The sequence below is a fragment of the Buceros rhinoceros genome, unplaced genomic scaffold (assembly GCF_000710305.1).
Source record: "Buceros rhinoceros silvestris isolate BGI_N320 unplaced genomic scaffold, ASM71030v1 scaffold5871, whole genome shotgun sequence".
Lineage (NCBI taxonomy): Eukaryota > Metazoa > Chordata > Aves > Bucerotiformes > Bucerotidae > Buceros > Buceros rhinoceros.
In genome coordinates, this window is record NW_010392446.1 from 61,101 (window position 1) to 65,214 (window position 4,114).

Below are 4,114 nucleotides of genomic sequence, written 5' to 3' on the forward strand. Positions count from 1 at the left end.
GACTTAAACTATCAGATCATTCGCATAGTTCTTTTCCAAACTTGCAACCCCATTATTACAGTTTCATGGCAATATATTATTAATGCTAATTTAATGCTAGCAAAGTTCCTGAGCTGACACACTCTTCTGACGTGTCTCTTACAGTGCATATACTCTGTAAGACGAACTGTCTCTTTGAATTTTGAAATATTTGACGGCTTCAGGATTTTTTTGTAGGGAATACTCTATGGAATGATATCCAGATGTGAGGCTTAAGTGACTCATCATCATCAAACAGATCTCAGTGCGATTTGCTTACAGAAAAGGGTGGTACCTGCACTTAGATCACTTCCAGAAAACTGCATTGTGCCTCCTTGAACAAGAAGCTCATACAAAGCAAGTCAGCTTGTTCAGTGCTGAGCAGGATTCGGAGGACGATTTCATGGTCCTGTGAAGCAGGACAGAGAGCCCCACATCCCTCAGGTTCTTAAGCGACTTTATGGTGGGGATCTCCTCACTTAACTTTACTTGCTTTGAAGGAGAAACTCACCAGCCGTCCTAACAAAATGTACAGTTGTATTTGCAAGTTTGTACTACTAGAGCACAACAGTAATAAAAGAGAAGAAAGATACCTGGGAAACATAGAAGATGTGGAATCATAGAATTCTTTGGGTTGGAAGGGATCTTTAAATGTCATCTAGTCCAACTCCCTTGCCATGGGCAGGGACATCTTCAACCAGATCAGGTTGCTCAGAGCCCCATCCAACCTGACCTTGGATGTTTCCAGGCAATCTGGGCCAGTGTTTCACCACCCTCAGTGTAAAAAAATGTCTTCATTATATGTGGTCTAAATCTCCCCTCTTTTCATTTTAAACCATCACCCCTTGTCCAATCACAACAGGCCCTGCTAAAAAGACTGTCCTCATCCTTCTTACAGGCCCCCTTTAAGTACTGGAAGGCTGCAGTAAGGTCTCCCTGGAGCCTTCTCTTCTCCAGGCTGAACAACCCCAACTTTCAGCCTGTCCTCAGAGCAGAAGGGTTCCAGCACTCTGATCACTTTTGTGGCCTCCTCTGGATCTGCTCCAACAGGTTCATGTCTGTCCTGTGCTGAGGACTCCAGAGCTGGACCCAGCACTGCAGGTGGGGTCTCACCAGAGCAGAGTAGAAGGGCAGAATCACTTCCCTTGACCTGCTGGTCACGCTTCCCTTGATGCAGCCCGGGATACAGCTGGCTTGCTTTCTGGGCTGTGATTGCACATTGCCAGCTGATGTCCAGCCTTTCATCCACCAGTACCCCCAAGTCCTTTTTGGCAGGGCTGCTCTCAACCCCTTCATCCCCCAGCCTGTATTAATACTGGGGATTGTCCTGGTGCAGGTGCAGGACCATGCACTTGGCCTTGTTGGACCACGTGAGTTTCATATGGGTCCACTTCTCCAGCTTGTCCCGGTCCCTCTGGATGGCATCCTGTCCCTCAGGCACGTCAACCCCACCACTCAGCTCGATGTTGTCTGTAAACTTTTATACAGATCGCTTCCTAGTCCTATACTAACTATGGGACTCTGAGATGATGATAATGTATCAGTATTAAAAAATGAAAAATGATTCATGTGTTTAGCTATAGACCAGTTTGCCTGATCTCACTCACAAAAAAAAAAAATTGACATCTAATCCAGTGATGAAAGTATTACAGAATGGGAATTATTTTGTGTCATTATTTAAGGATTATAGTTTTATGGGAAAGAGGTCATCTCTAACAAAACTAACTTCTTTCTGTGGAAAGTTACTTTGGTTGATATGGTAACTACCTACATAGAATACATTTGTTCTTGGGCACCGTTATGCTTATTGAAGGACATTTGCATTAAAAAGTAGCACTGCGCAATGGATTAGGAGCTGACTGATCTCATGTAGCAGGTGTCAGTGGAAAGTCATCGTTTCTAGTGCAACTGTAAAAGGGATATATAGCAGCTCTGGTGCTATTAAAAAATTCCATAAACAACATGAACACAAATTGAAATTCTTTGCTGATAAAATTCATGGAGAAAGCAAAGGATTGACATAATATTACAAGAAGTTGAGGATAAAGAAGTAGTTTTAAAAATACGTATTCGAAAGCATCTGCCGGCTCCTATAGATTTGAATGACATGACCAGGGAGGACGTAACGAGGATCAGTGGCTGAAAGCTCAGGTCAGACAGTTGTATCTTCCCTTTTACACCTTTCCTAGCCTATTCTAAAGGCGTAGAGGTGGCCTAACTTTGGCTCTTGTAAGTCTTAACATTTTAAATCGACTTTTTGAGTTCACCTAGCAGAGGATCACTTCCCTATTCTGTTGGGCGGTTGTGCAGACCTCTGGTGGAAGGGAAACTACCACATGGTTTCATATGACTAATGTTAAGACATAAGCAGGCTTGGGGGAAGTATCCTGGCTTTCAAACCAGGAGGCATCAGGGAGCAAAAGAGACCAAAATTTACACACAAAGTGACCTTGTGCATCAATTAATATTGGTTCCTGGTGCAGTGAGCAAAAAACAACAACAAAAGTGATTGCTTTGAATTTTGTCTATAGAAGCAGCAGCTCTAGAAATGATCCAAAGAAAATCTGCAATTCCCTGGATAACACACGCTTGAATGCATGATCAGGCTCTGACATCCCCCACTGCTGATGAAAAAGGGTGGCTGACTGTGTTTCACTGCTTTGAATTGTTGCATCGGCTGTTGGTGCTTCTGGCAGTGGCTTCTACAGTCCCCTTTCCTTCCACTGAGCTGAGATTGCCTCACCTATAGCTGGTAATCTGGACCGTAAACTCATTAGCACAATAAAGCAAGAAAAATACTAGATTTCGTTGCTAGGCTTTACCAAACATTGTGCAATATTGGATGTTTAATGAGAGTCAGGAAGCAGGAGGAGAGATACAGGCACCTCTGGCAATGTCCTCAGACAAGCCGTTTTTATCTCGTGATTTTGGATGCAGCTTCACAAACAATTCAAGGTAGACTTGCTGTAGAAAGTCTTTGGAGAGTCCTGTGAGATTGTGTGCCAGTGGCGAGGGCGTTGCCTGGGTTTGAGTCACCTTCAGCTCCTGGCTTCCCATCCCTTAGGGAGCAGTTTGGTCCTTGCTGCTCTTTTACAAGCACAACAGTTAATTATACCGAAGGAATAATGTACTAAACACCAGGTGGAGATGACGCTAAATACCATATATATCAAGATGAGTACTGCAACTGCAGAGATCCGTGTATCATCAAGTGTGCAACTGGACAAGTGAAGGAAAGGCACTTGGCTGTCCTCAGACGGTTGTTCTTTAAATCAGAGAACGGGCATAAATGAGGGGCTCTGCGAGCAGTGAAAAGTCAGAAATGTGTTTTTATATTCTCATTAAACTGATTCCCTGAGCTACCTGTCCCCATTGTTTACAAGTGTGCAATTACCTATTGATCTGGGAAAACAAAACATAAATAAATGTTACTTCAAAGATATGACAGGAAAGAAGTGGATAGGCAGACAGTTCTCTGCAGAAAAGCATTTGCCTGTGATTGTGTTGACACTAATTGGGAGCATGAGAAATGGCTGCTAAAGACTGGGTATTTTCACGACTTTTTTTTAAACTTGTGTGTAGGGGTGAATGTTCTTTGGAGTTTTAGTCATATTTAACTCTCCTTTCTGTTGGAACAAACTCAGGGAGCAGACATGTAAATAGTTATGTTTGCAGGACCTTGTTGTGACAGAAGTCACTTCATTGTTCTGTGCCCTGGATTCCTTTTCCTGTCTTAGCACTGTAAGTTTGAGGCTTTTCTGAGTCGGAACTCTCCTTTCTGAAAAGTTGGGCAGCACCCCAGTGTCACCCGGTCCTTCAGAACTTCCCTTCCAACCAATGTGAGAGTGGAATCATATTCTGTATTTTCTTAAGTTTTTGTGAATGTCATGCAGATTTATAGACTGGTGAAAGAGAAAAACCCAGAGTGATGCCCTGGTTGAGGGAAAGGCTTGGGTCACCTGCTCCGTTTGGCTTCTTGGCAAAGGTGGCTCAAACCCAGACATAATGTATTGGGTCTCTTGCCCAGCATGTGGTGAGGGAATAGGATAGAGGAAAGGTATTTAGGACGTGCAGAGACTGGGAACAGAATTCCTGC

The 4,114-nt window shown here is 43.5% G+C and overlaps 1 protein-coding gene across 1 annotated transcript in view; it reads left to right on the forward strand.

The window, feature by feature from the left end:
* Positions 1-4,114, forward strand: part of LOC104500768 (collagen alpha-1(XXII) chain-like) — a gene marked incomplete at its 5' end in the record, with an annotated part of 88,427 nt that overhangs the window by 29,374 nt on the left and 54,939 nt on the right. The window lies entirely within an intron of this gene.